The following is a 14,325-nucleotide window of genomic DNA, read 5'->3' on the forward strand; positions in this document are numbered from 1 at the left end:
AGCAGGCTCCATGCAGGGAGCCTGACGTGGGACTCGATCCTGGGTCTTCAGGATCACACCCTGGGCTGAAGGCGGCGCTAAACCGCTGAGCCACTGGGGCTGCCCATAAATCCTCCTTTTTGCTTGAAATTACTCAATCTGTTTCTGTTACTCATGAGGAAAAAAAAATCATCAGTACCTTAGGAATGGGCCATACAGTGAAGAGGGGATTGCCTCTCTCCACCCCCCAAATATGCATCAGCTCGGGGCCATACAGTGAAGAGGGGATTGCCTCTCTCCACCCCCCAAATATGCATCAGCTCGTGCTGAGAGTGCTTACACACTGAGGCTGCCCTGGCAGATGAAAGGATGGCCCTGCCCTGGAGGACTCACCTTGAATTGGAGGATAGAGGATAGACTTGTAAAGCAAATATGCTAAGTATCACACAGATGTGCCATAATCAAGGACACAATAAGTGCTGTAGGGGTTCAGAGGTAGGAGAGTTAGGGAAGGCTTTCAAGGAGGTGACATTGATGAGCTGGAGTTGGCCTGCTGGCAAATGAGAGACTGCAAGTTCCAGGAGCCAGGCATAAGTGCTCTGTGTATGGGTTCAGGGAGCAGGAAGGATGAGGGGGGTTGGGTGCCTCAGAGATTTCTGTGATTGAGGCACAGGTGTGAACAGCCATAAGCTGCTGAAGCAGATTGGAAGCAGTTTATTAAGGTTCTTATATCTTGGGCTGAGACATGTAGACTTAGTTCTGGAGGCAGCAGGACCTCTTGTGGGGTTTTAAGCAGGGAAACAAAGATCTGTGGTTTAGAAGATGCCCTGGTTCAGGTGGGGTGGAAGGGAGAGAGGCCAAGAGACCATTTCGGAGGCAGGGTTGTAGATCGGGCTCTGGGCAGAGATGCAAGGGAAGTGGGGGGAGGGAACCCAGGTTAGGAAGTGGACTGGTCTAGGAACAGTGCAGTTTGAAGAGGGGAGGGGAGGAGGAAAGGTACATAGGACTGAAGGGTTGTGGGGTGGGAGGGGTAAGAATTGTACTGCAGGATGATGAGGCCTGGCTGGCAGGCAGTGTTGGGGGTGCAGGCTATGGCAGCCTCTGGCCCCTCTTTTGTGGGGTAGATGAAAGAGGCTCCATTGGACTTTGTTTTATGCCTATCAGGTGCAGCTTTGGGATTCCTGGCTAGCTGCCATGTGGCCCCCAGGCAATAGTTTGGCGGCCTTGGTATTGTTGACCCTTTGTACTGGATGGTGAAAGTATCTGCCTTGCAGACCAGGCCCTGGAATCAGGTATTTGGAATGCATAGCTAATGCGTTCCACTCCGGACCTTTGGTATTATTATTCCACAGTATCACATCTAATTGACTATTTCCAAGCGTCCTTGTACATTTTGACTGTACAAGCAAGGAAGGTTGCCAGCAGCCCCTTTCTGCTCAGGCTGCCTCATCTGCAAATTTTGCTTGTACTACCCCTCTTCACAGGCTCCTGCTTCGTTCCTCCAAGCCCTTTTCCATCCCTCAGGCTTACCCACCTGATGTCCTTCTAGTGCTCCTCACCTGGGGGTTGGATGTGGGGCTATTGTGTACAAAGGACTGCCTCAGCCCTAGGACTGCCCATGTTCTCTGCATGTATAAATCTCTCTGGAGCTGGATGGTGCGTGAGGTGAGGCCCACAGGCACTGATTGGCCCAGTGTCCAATGCCTTGGCATGGGAGTGGTGATGAGCAGTGCTCCCAGAGTTGGTGTATCCCACCACAGTGGGGCCAGTGATGGTATCAGGGGCTGCCCAGATCAGGTGACACTGAATCGCTTGGTGAATAGGTCCTTCCCTTCTTAGCTGTCTTGCTGTCCTTCTGACGATGATGTCAGGGAGAGAAGACCATAGTGCTGGCTCCGTTGCTCTGTGATACTGTGAGTATTATCCATCCCCTTCCCTGACCAGGAGTTAGTGACTCACTGAAGGCAAAAGCGTAGCAGCATCATTGAATATATTTTTTTCTGGTTACCTTCTAATTTTGGCCTGCCATTGTTGTCCATTTATGGCAGCCATGTAAAGATGTATATCAACTTTTTCTTGAATTTTTTTTTTAATTGTGGTAACGTATACATAACAAAATTTACTGTTTTAACCATTTTAAGTGTATATGCCAGTAGCACGAAGTAATCCATAGTGCGGTGCAACCATCACCACCATCTAGTTCCAGGATTTTTCTGTCTCCTCAAGGTGAGACCCTCTGATCGTCAAGCAGTGACGTCTTGTTCTCCCCTCCCCCAGCCTCTAGCAACTACCACTCTCCCTTCTGTCTATGAATTTATCTCTGCTAGGTACTTGAAGTGTGTGGGGTCCAGCAGTAGTTGTCCTTTTGCGACTGGCTTATTTTACTGATCATCAAGTTTTCAAGATTCATCCGTGTTGTAGCGTGTGGCAGAATTTCCTTCCTTTTAAAAATTTAAGATTTTACTTACTTATTTTAGGATGGCTTTATTTTATTATTATTTTTAAAGATTTTATTTATTAATGAGAGACACACACAGAGAGAGAGAGAGAGGCAGAGGGAGAAGCAGGCTCCATGCAAGGAGCCTGACATGGGACTCCATCCTGGGTCTCTAGGATCACATCCTGGACTGAAGGCGGTGCTAAACCGCTGAGCCGCTGGGGCTGTCCAAGATTGCTTTATTTTTAAATAATCTCTATATCCAACATGGGGCTCAGACTCACCTGCTCCGAGAGTCACATGTTCCGACAGCCAGGCACCCCATAATTTCCTTCCTTTTTAAGGCTGAATCATATTTCGTTGTATGCAAGACCATTTTGCTTTTCTGTCATCAGGTGATGGACGTTTGGATTGTTTCTCCCTTTGGCCTGTGTGAATAATGCTGTGATGAGCATTGGCATGCAAGTATCTGTTTGAGTCCTTGCTTTCAGTTCCTTTAGGTATCTACCTAAGCGTGGAATTGTTGGATAAAATGATGACTTTTTCTTTAATGGAAAAAAGTGAGTTTTAAAAAACATGGCAAAATTAATTATTTAAAGAGGAATATTAGTAACAGCATGGGTGTCATTATGATATAGTGGAAAAGGCGGAGCTGGCCTGGGGGATGGCTGATGCCGTGCAGTGTCTAACCAGCCTGGCTATCCTCTGAAGCCTTATTGGGCCTTTGCATCACATCTGAGCCTTAGCCTGTCCATCTGTAAAATGGGGATGATGCTTCATTCCTGTCCAAGTTGTTGTGTGATTCTGATGTACATGTGTGGATGGGGATGGCAGATTTCACTGCTGGTGCCCCTTCCCCTGTTCCTCTCCCTGTGCTGGAGACCACAGTGGCTACTGCAGGCACTGAACCTGCTCTTTTTCTGTAGGCTCATTAAATGGTGTACATGCAGTGTTCTGAGCCAGAGGCTCCCTAATCACATTCTTCTACTTGCTGTCTACTGCACTGACACCTAGAATAGAACCCACATCAGTCAGGGATGGGATCTTCCCAAACTTTACAAATTATGTTTTTATAGTGCTTCTGCCCTTATGCCAATTTTATCTGCAGCTTGTTTTTTCTTCTCTTTAATTCCCCTGTCTTTTGACTCTTTTCATTTAACTATTTGATTAATGCTTTCCACAGTATTCGTTGAGCACCTGTGACGTTGGAAAGAGGAGCTTGTGTTTGGAGGGGGTGGGGAACCACCTAAGATGTAGAAGCCACCCCTCCATGCCCCCAAAACTTAGTCTACTTGGGTAGAAAAGAAAGGAAGTAGGTGTCTGGGTGGCTCAGTGGGTTAAGCCTCTGCCTTCGGCTTGGGTCATGATCCCAGGGTCCTGGGATGGAGCTCCACATCAGGCTCTCTGCTCAGTGAGAAGCCTGCTTCTCCCTCCCCCTCTGCCTGCCACTCCCCCTGCTTGTGCTCTCTCTCTCTCTGTCAAATAAGTAAATAAAATCTTAAAAAAAAAAAAAAAAAGAAGAAAGGAAGTGTTGAAATTATCAGGTGGTTGGTCGTAATAATGAATAATGGGCCCTAACAGACATTTTTCTTTCTTACAGGGCCTGTCCTTCTCCCTTACCCAAGCTCCCATGCTTGCTTGTTTTGTTTGCATGACTATATGATGTTGTGTAAAAGAAGATGGGTGTTAGTCTAGGTTTCGATTTTGGCACCAACACTTACCAGTTGCGTGATCTTATAGCAGCATGGGAAAGGTGTCACCTGCCTTCCAAAGGCTATGGTGTGTGTTACGGGGTGGGGGAGGGGTGCATGAAGTGCCCAGCAGAGTGACCACAGTTGGGAGGCCCTTGCTGATGGCAAGATACTTTGTCTTCCTCCTCAGCCCCTCATTCTGTCTTCCTTCTGTGTCACTGAAGTCCTCCTCTGGTCAGATTTGGGGAAGTCAGCGGATGCTGTAATTCCAGTGCTGCTCCCACCCCACCAAGGCTGTGTTGCACTGTCAGATGGTCCTCTCCAGATAAGCTTCTGAAAGACAAGCAGCAAAGGCCAGGGATTCAGTTACCTTTTCTAGCAGGGCCCATCCAGCTGATTTGGTGGGGTGAGGGAGGGGCACGGAGGAGGGCTTGGTTCTTGGGCCTATGACAGAGCTAATGGGCTGGTACTTCAGGAGGAGTCTGTTCTGTGTGCTCCCCTAGTGAGGGCGTTTGCAAGGGGCCATTGTCCTGCATTCTTTATTTCTTTAGTTTTTAATTTTTCTTGCAGATGATCATTCATCTGATCATTTGGATAATAATAATGATTTAAAGATATTATTTTTAAAAATGAATTAACTTATTGCTTTGTGCCAGCTACCATACCTGTCTGTGTGCTTTATACATGTCACAGTATATGATCCTCACAGCATCACTCCCTATTACTCAATCACAGCAAGGAAAAGCTACTTGCCAAAGGTCACACACGACTTGGCAGGCCAGGATTTGAACATTGCTTCTCTGACTGTGCCATTTCTCCAAAGGAAGAAGAAATTTGGTGTCAGAAGATAGGTTTTCCCCTGGAATGGGAGGGCATAAGGGAAGGCAGATAGTGCACTTACCTAATCGAGACTGAGCCGAGAATACTAAGTAGCTGGTTCTGTTTATATGTAACCCTCCCTTTGAGGGGTCAACAGAGGACTCTGATTCCTTCACTGTACTTGAGTGAAGGAGAAAACAATGCAACCAAAAACTGCTCATGAATGTGGGCCATTACAAGGCTGCACTAAACAGTAGCCCTGATGCTGGACTTCACGGTTCACATCTCCCTTTTCCCTGTCTTCTTTCTTGGGATTTCTAATCTTTCCGGGTCACAAAACACGCAGGGCACCTGTGTTTGCTAGAAACCACCAGTCTGAGTCTTTCCGGGCATCCTCCTCCCTGGTTCAGCACTTGTCTTGTTCTGTGGCCATTGTTTTTTCCCAGGGAGGACAGGGAAGGCATTTATGGTTCACAAACCTTTGGGACTGCAGGGGACTGCAGTGTCTGATTGGGAATGTGGTGATTGTTTTAGCAACAGGTTACTAGAAAGCTCTGGCTTGGCCCTGCCTTTTGGGGGACTAATTGTGGAAAATGTGTTTACAGCCTTAAATAAGTTCTGCTTTGTGAATTTGTAATTCATCTTCTAGGAAATAACGTGAAATTGGCCAGAGCTTTATGCTTAAAGATGTTCTTCAAGCATTTCAAATAGTAGCAAAAATTTGGGAGCTACCCAAATAAAGCAAATTAAGGTACTTTGTATAGCCTTTCCTTAAAACAAATATTTATCAAGAAATTTTAAAATCGTGAATAATCATATTAAATATAATGCTAAGTTGAAAAAGTGGGAAAATACTAGAAAGACAAATTGAATGTTAACAGTGGTTAACTTGAGGGAATGGGAATATAGGTCACTTTCAGTTTCCTTTTATAAAGAAGGTGTTTTTCCCAAGATTTTTTTCTTTCCTAATGTTATTTTCCAAAATAATGTCATGAACATTATTAGTTTAATAGTTTCCTCCCCCCGCCCCCCCACTTCCCACCCCAATTACATAAAAATCAAAACACAGCTCTGGATGGGAAGTTCTCACTCATCATTCAGGAGCTAGCTGCATAGCTGAGGCTCACAGATGCAGTCAGCGCATGCTGCTTGCTCACTGCACTCTTTCTCCCAGCACTGGGGGCTGGTTCCCAGGAGCAGCATTATGATTAATATTTCACACAGTCTTCACGTCTGTTGCCAGTTTGGGATACTTCCTTTAATCCAAACTCATTTTAAAGTTTAGTGGCTAGGCTATTCTGTGACTTTGGGAGTTGAGGAAACATGGAAGAAATCTGCCTTTCTATTTGTTTAAATATTAAAGCTTTTAAAATATTTTTCCCCCTTCTTTCAGATAACCAGAACACAGCTGACTTTCTATTGCTGTGCAGTGCTGGAAGCTAGCCCCCAATGAGGGTGGTTTACTTCATGCTAATAGACAAGGAAGGACCATTTTAAAGAAATATTTAAATAGCTCTTGGGAAATTGTTATTCTTTTGTTTCATAATAGAAAACCAAGCCTTTGCCTTTTTGCTGACCCTAGCATTTAGTGATCAGCAGAGTGACCAGTCAAACTTGGAAGTATTGTCATCTGCAAGATCTGTTTTATTTGGTCGGGTGTGTGGGGCCTTACAGAAAGAGGTGGATCCTAGCCGAGTGACCCTCTTCTGAGCCTCAGTCTTCTTGTCTTCACGAAGGGCTTAAGAGTGCCTCCCATTCACATAAGTAGTTGTTAGATGAGTGCTTCCCTCTGTCAGTTTGTGAAGATGGCTAAACCTTCTCTGTATCCCTGGAAGATAGATTGGGGTTAGGGAATGGTGTCCAGATGGTAAAGCCGAGAGATTTGCCATGAAGACTTGCTGTGAAGTCTGGGACTAACATATCTAGATAGTGGTTAGAGAGCCCTTTGAGAAATTGGGAAAGCTCTGACCCTTCTCCCCAGCAAAATGTATATGACTTTCAGCAGGCTTTTGGATGTCAGACCTTCAAGAAGCAACTATGGCCTGGCTAGGCTTGGGTGATGGGCCGACCTGTGTGGCCTTGTTGCCATTCTGGGAGGGCTTGAAATATGGGGCCATGATGTCCATGTGGGTAGGTCTTTGCTGTAGCCAGGAATACGGCTGAGACAGTTTGTCTTTGCCTCTGCTTGTTGGTAGGAGAGTCTGTATCTAAAGAGAAAAAGAAAAGGGAAACTGAACTCATTTATAGTAGTTGTCTTCTCTCTCTCTCTCTCTCTCTCACGCGCACACACACACACACACACAGATATGATCTCAAATCACTTTAAAGGTCCTGAGCAAAATGAAATTGTTTATGATTAACAGAATGATGAACATGAATACAAAATTTTCCTTGGTTTAGGTCTCAGTGTACATATTTTCTGATTCTCCTACATACGTAGAATTTTTATGTAAAACAAAAATGAGTTGGTGTACATATGGGTGGGATGTGAACTGTGATACAAGAACACAGTGGACCTTTGTAGAGTTTTTAAATACAAAATCTTTTTTTCTGATTATAAAACTAATACAGACCTATTTGGAAAATTTGGATAATAGGCAAAACTGTAAGGATGAAAATGATCATCTGGCTTACCTGGTTGAAATTATACATTGTGTGTAATTTTTTTTTTTTGCATGTAATTTTTTTCTGATGTTTTAAAAAATTTAACATTATATCCAAAACGTTTTCCCCCTGCCATTAATCTATGTAAATATAATTTTCTCAACCTGTAGAAGTTCCATTATATGAATATATAGTTTTTTTAAGCTTGTGGGTGTTGCCGCAGGCATATAAACTTTGACTCAGAGAAAACCTGCCTTCAAAACCTGTGTCTGTCATTTCCTGGCTCTGGGTAACCTTTGGAGCCTAGATTTCCTTATCTGTAAAATGGGGACAGAATGAGTTTCTTGTAGGTTGCTGAGTGGACTCAGTGAGAGTAGAATAACGAACCTTAAACAGCGTGGGTACCCGGCAGGGACTCAGCAAGCAGGAGCTGCTGTTAACCATTGGTGGCAGTGGTAATATCTTATGGCCCCTCTTAGGAAGAGTTAAGGCTCTCACAGTGTGTTCAGAATAAGCAGTCCAGCACTGACCTAATTTTTTAAACATTTTTTTCTGTAGCTGTGATTCCTTCTCTTGCATTTTCCTCCTTTGTGTTGTATGTTTATGTAAGCTGCTTTACATCCTTTTTACAGTAAGGCAGATACAAATAAATAAACACTTAACCGTTCCCTCTAGTGTTGGACATTTCAGTTCTGATTTCTTGCTGTCGTAAATAATGTTGCACAGAATAATGTTGTGCATCAGGGTCTTACCCCAGCTGGGCTATTTCCTAGGGCTAGAATCCTAGAAGTGATATTACAGGGCTAAAGGATGGACACATTTTTACACCTCTAATCCTGATGGCCAGGTTGCTTCTGAGGAGGCTTTACCTCAGTACATTCCCAAGAGCTGCCGAGAGAAGACTCATGTCACCGGCTCCTTGAAGCCCAGGTGAGCGTTATCTTTCTTTTCGAGCCCCTCCCCACCATGGCCCAGGATAGCAGCGACCTGATGCTCACCTGGCTGCTGTGCTCTATGTCATCATCAGTAAATGGAGCTCCGGCTTGAGGTCTACTCCTGCCTCCCCCGCCCTTTTGGTAAATCTTATTGCTGATGGGAAGGCAGTCCTGTCGCCAGCCAGTCCTGCCTGCATAGGCTGCCCCCTCTGCTAAACAATGAGCACATTCAGACCCAACTCGTGTTTTCAGTTATTAAAAAACGGAGCCGTCTGTCTCTGCCTGTGACTTTAATCTTTAAGCCTTTATTCCCTCTCCCCCATCCCCCTTCCCCTAACCTTTTGTTTGTGCAGTTCCGAGCTGCAGGATATGTGGGTCCAAGAGTTTCTGAATGTATTGTGCCTTGCCCTGGCAGCTACAGATGGTTGTAGCCCTGAGCGATGTTATTTCAGAGTAGGCAGGAGGGGGAGGACTGCGGACCAGAGGGAAGGAGAAAACCAGAGGCCCGTTCTCCTTGCCTCCAGCAGTCATTTGGACTTTGCAAAAACGGTTTATTCTTATATGGCTTTGGAGTGTGGAGTGAGTGCCCTAGCTCCATTCTTTACCCATTTTCAAATTCAGTAGAGACCAGTTCTGTCTTCGTGTTGCTTACTTTTAAGAAACTTCACGTCTTCCTGTGGCCTCTTAGCATTTCCTCCTGGGAAATAGTTCTTGGTTGAATTATATATATGTATATTTAAATAAAAGCAAAAATCCCAAGGAAGGATCTTCAGTAAAAACATCAAGTCCCCTAAAATATATCCAGAAAGTACAGAACACAAAAAAGGTCTTCAAGTTCAGAAAGGACACTCTTCTGGCAGCACTTGGGTCTGTGGTGTCCTCTAGCACAGGGCAGAAAGTTGGATGTGAAAAACCAGCAGAGGGGCTGAGAATCTGGCTGGTGGAGAGCATGGGATGCTGTGTCTCTTGTGGGAGGACATTGGAGCCTGAAAGGACCTGGTGGGGGGCTGTGCTTAGGGCAGTTCTGCCTAACTAAGGAAGGCTCTGTCTTGCGAATGCGGGGCTTTTCTCAGAGCGCCTTTGCACCTTCCTCCCTAGGGCCCCACTGAAGCTGGTAAGTGTGCTTAAAACCTGGGCATGGAGGTGCAGATCTCAGGGTAAGCTCAGAGGAAGGAGAGTTTTCTTAAGCTTTTTTCTTTCTTATTACATAGCATTTTTACCTGGGAACACACCGTTTGTTTGTAAACTTTTTTTCTGAATACAAAGTTTCTGTAGCATTCTCGCATTTCATAAATACTTTCAGAGAAAGGGCCTTCCCCACCCCTTTATGATGTTAATGGATGGGTTGGTGTGTATTCATCTGGCTTTTTTCATACAGACCTATATTTACACTCATTTAATGTGTGAGTATTGTCGATTTTAAGCTTATTTTTAAATTTTACAGTGGGGCTATCTATACTAAACCTGTTCTTTTGCATTTTGCTTTTCCACCACTTAACAATGCCTTAAAGATCTTTTCACATGCCTTCAGATAGTTCACATTCACTCTGTTTTAGTGGCTACAGGTTATTCCCTTGGATGCATGTGCCATTTAGCCACTCTTTTAGTGGTGCCCACTTAGAGTGTCTCCTATATTTTGCTAGGTGAACATACCTTTTTACACCCTAATGGGAATATTTCTGTGGATTTCTGTCTTAGAAGTGGAAATTGCTGGGGTAATTACTTTTAACAGATACTTCCAAATTCCTCCCAACCCCCCAAAGGTCATATTCTTTATGTTTGTCTTATAAAAATAATATTTTAAGTGAGTTACCTTCAGGGAAAATGAAGGCTTTGTCTAAAATCTCAGAACTTCATTTATTTTACAACTTTTCTTGATCTCTTTTGATAAACAAAAGTTTTAAATTTGGATTCATTCTAATCATTTTTTCTTTTATGATTATCACTTTCTGTATCCTTTTTTAAAAAGATTTTAGTTAATTCTTTATTTTTTAAAAGATTTTATTTATTTATTCATGAGGGACACAGAGAGAGAGAGAGGTGGAGACATAGGCAGAGGGAGAAGCAGGCTCTCTGCAGGGAGATGTGGGACTCAATCCCAGGACTCTCAGATCATGCCCTGAACTAAAGGCTGATGCTTAACTGCTGAGCCACCCAAGCCTCTCTCTGTATCCTGTTTAAAAATGTTTGCCTATTGCTATGAAGGCATTCTACTCTGTTTCTTTCTAAAAGATTTATGGCTTTAGCTTTTACATTTAGGTTTACCATCTACCGTAAAATAATTTTTGTATATGGTGTGTGTGTGGGGGGTGTCAAAGTTGATTTTTTTTTTCATATGATTCTTTAGTTGTTCTAGTTCATGAAAGTGCTTTTTTCACTGGATGGTTTTGTTGGAAATCACATAACTATTTAAGTGTGGGTCTATTTCTGGACTCTGTTCTATTTCATTGATCTGTTTGTCCTCACATCAATGTCATACATACTCTGTTCTATTTCATTGATCTGTCTATCCTCACACCAATATCATACATAGCTTTATAAAGTTTTGAAGTCCAGTAGTGAAAGTCCTCCAGTTTTGTTCTTTTTAAAGATTGTTTTGAATATGCCAGGTCCTTTTCATTTCCATATAAATATTAGAAGTAGGTTTCAGTTTCTACACACATGTCCTGGGTTTATGATTAGAATTACATTGAATCTGTAGCTCAGGGTGGGAAGAATTGATTCATAGCAATATTGAATTTTCCAGTCTATAAATTTGGCATATCTCTTCATTTTATTTGGGTTTTCTTTAAGCAGTGTTTTATAATTATTAGTATAGGGATTGTATACATATTTTGTTAAATTTATTCTGAAGTACCTATTTTTTGATGCTCTTTTAAATGATTGTCATTTGTTGCTATTATGTTAGTATGATTAATTTATATATATTGATCTTGTTTCTTGAAACCTTGCTAAATGCTGTTAGTCCTAGTGGTTGTTTTGTAGTCTTTTTAGATTTTCCTTTTCTCTCTCTCTCTTTTTTTTAAGATTTTATTTATTTATTCATGGAAGACACACAGAGAGAGGCAGAGACATAGGCAGAGGGAGAAGCAGGCTCCTCACAGGGAGCCCAATGTGAGACTTGATCCCCAGACCTTGGGATCATGCCCTGAGCCAAAGAAGACAGATGCTCAACTGTTGAGCCACTCAGGCGTCCCAACTTCTTAGATTTTCTACCTAAATGATCAGCCATTCACCTGTGGATAAAGATAGTTTTGCATCTTCCTTTATAATCTTTGTGTTTTTAAATTCTTTTTCTTGCCTTATTACACTATCTAGAACTTCTAGTAAATTGTTGAAGTGATGAGAATGGACTTCCTTGCTTTATTTGGATCATGGAGGAGAAAGCACTCCATATTTCTCCATGAGATATAATGTTTGCCATGGATTTTTCATGTAAACTGTGTTGAGGAAGTTCTTTTCTATTCCTAGTTTGCTGAACATTTTTATCATGTGTAGTTAAATTCTATCAGTTATGTGTCTTTTGAAATGATAATTTTTCTTCTTTATTAATATGGTGATTTACACTGATTTTTATTTTTGTTTTTGTTTATTTATTTATTTTTATTTATTTATGATAGTCACAGAGAGAGAGAGAGAGAGAGAGAGAGGCAGAGACACAGCCAGAGGGAGAAGCAGGCTCCGTGCACCTGGGAGCCCGACGTGGGATTCAATCCCGGGTCTCCAGGATCACGCCCTGGGCCAAAGACAGGCGCTAAACCGCTGCGCCACCCAGGGATCCCTACACTGATTTTTAAAAAATATTAAACATAAAAAACTGTAGATTTCCCTTGAAGCATTGCTTTATAGCATGGTTTTATGCGTTGATCTAGATTTTTATTTTTCAGGAATGGATTATTTTGTCTATAGATTAGCTAATAGGTGATTACAGATTGTGGCTGGTAAGAATGAGTGGTTATGCCCAAAAGGTGGAAATCTGAGATAGGGAAATAGCAGGAATGGCAGGGCCTTTTTCCTCCAGTGGAATTTGTTGAGGAAGTATGATCTGATTTTATTTTTAGCCAGTTAGTAATGCTTGTATTATGGAGACGACCATGTCATCCACATTTGTCCTTAGGTATGCCCTAATTCATGGTCTTAGATTATGATAGGCTATTTCCTTAAAGTGATGTCATTGTTTCCACTTGGGCAGAGGAAGATGAGTGCTGGAGGATAGTATAGGAAGAGGATGGATACAGGTCCCAGGACAAGGGAAGTGAAGGTCAGCCAGCATTATTAGCACTACTTTTTGTGCAGGGCACTGACTAGATGCTGTGCACTATTATCTCATGTAATCCTCTCAGTGGCTTGTGAGTCAGTTACAGCTGAGGAAATATAGGCCCATAGGCATTAGATTATCTATCAGAGGTGACATAGTGACAGAAAAAGGTCTAGAGCCCATATCTGCTAGACTTCAAAGCTATTGGACTTTTTCCAGATAATACCTACCTTTTTCATGTTGTAAAATATAGAGTATCTGAATTTTGTAGTGAATCTTTGAGCTTTAAGGATAAAGTTGTAAAAAAGTTCCCAAGATAACTAGTTGATATCACGTATCTTATTGATTTAATAATAGAGCTGCTGTTATACTTGGGCTGTTGAATGCCAAGCTTGGTGTACCATAAGATAGGAGAAAACCTAGTTTTTAGAATATGTCAGTAATCCCAGGAATTCTTAGCATGAGACATGGTTGCCAAATGTAAATGAGACCCCAGAATGATTTACTTGTGGGATATGGTTCTTTAAGCGGGCTGTAAAGCAGATCTGTGAGGTGAGGCCTATTTTCTCGGATTTCCATATTACAAAATCAGGTGATATATTCTCAAGGAACAAATCCTTCGTTGACTGTGGTTAACTTTGATATGGAAAGAATGTGGTGGAAGATTCCACAGTATAGTAGGGATAGGAGTGTTAGGAGGACAGACTCCATCTGCACCATACTGCCTGGGTCTGCACTGTCACTTGCTTGGTTCTGTGATCTTGGCCTGGTGACTTAACAAGTTTGTATTTTAGTTTTCTCATCTGTAAGATAGGGAGAAAAATGATATACCTACTTAAAATAATCATTGTGAGAGTTAAGGAATTAAGGTGTATATAAAATGCTTAAAGCCTGGTGCATAGTCAACTTTCAATAAATATTAGCTAGATTATTGTTATGCATACTACTATTTGTATTAGTATAGTTGTGATACTTATTTCTTAATCTTTGGCAGGATTTCCTTGCCTGTTTAGTTTGGTCAGCCCAATCAAGAATTGCCCTAAGCCGTGATCCTGGAGACCCGGGATCAAGTCCTCAGGCTCCCTGCATGGAACCTGCTTTTCATTCTTCCTGTGTCTCTTCCTCTCTCTCTCTCTCTGTCTTTCATGAATAAATAAATAAAAATCTTAATAAATAAAAAAAAAAAAAGAATTGCCCTAAGCTAGGTGTTCCCCTACTTCTTTTGTGGGGCAGGGCAAGACTCTCTCGAGGGTTTTTTTCTGTTCATCACAGTACCTAACAGCACCATGTATGCTCGGATGGCCTCCCTGGAGTTGTTCTAGAGAATCAATATCTGTTGTTAAAGAATAAATTGCTCTTTGCCAATCCTCCCCTGGGAGCGTCTATACGACCATGCATGTGTTGGAAGCAGGGTTGCACAGCTCCTCCACACCCCCGGCAGTGGGAGATGAGTGGCCGGCCCCATCCTGAAGTACCCTTTCTTTCCAAGTGCATATTAAGTATGCTGAACAGTCCATGTGTGAGTAACACTCTCCCAAGTTCAGGGGGGAAATCTACCCAGTGAGTTTTGTCTGATCAGGTAACAGATAAAAACTTAATTAT

The 14,325-nt window shown here is 42.6% G+C and overlaps 1 protein-coding gene and 1 long non-coding RNA gene across 5 annotated transcripts in view; one reads left to right on the forward strand and one right to left on the reverse strand.

Annotated features, from left to right (window-relative positions):
- Nucleotides 1-14,325, forward strand: part of EEFSEC (eukaryotic elongation factor, selenocysteine-tRNA specific) — a 247,598-nt gene that overhangs the window by 33,835 nt on the left and 199,438 nt on the right. The window lies entirely within an intron of this gene.
- LOC140593896 (uncharacterized) lies at nt 2,706-8,615 on the reverse strand. 2 transcript variants are annotated; one of them, XR_011994294.1, is made up of 5 exons: nt 8,529-8,615; nt 6,949-7,133; nt 6,599-6,754; nt 4,138-4,440; nt 2,706-2,844 (listed from the first exon to the last, which is right to left on the reverse strand). It is a non-coding gene; the product is annotated as an uncharacterized lncRNA (long non-coding RNA). The 2 variants fall into 2 exon arrangements; XR_011994293.1 differs by having other exon boundaries at nt 6,599-7,133.

The sequence above is a fragment of the Vulpes vulpes genome, chromosome 9, assembly GCF_048418805.1.
Source record: "Vulpes vulpes isolate BD-2025 chromosome 9, VulVul3, whole genome shotgun sequence".
Lineage (NCBI taxonomy): Eukaryota > Metazoa > Chordata > Mammalia > Carnivora > Canidae > Vulpes > Vulpes vulpes.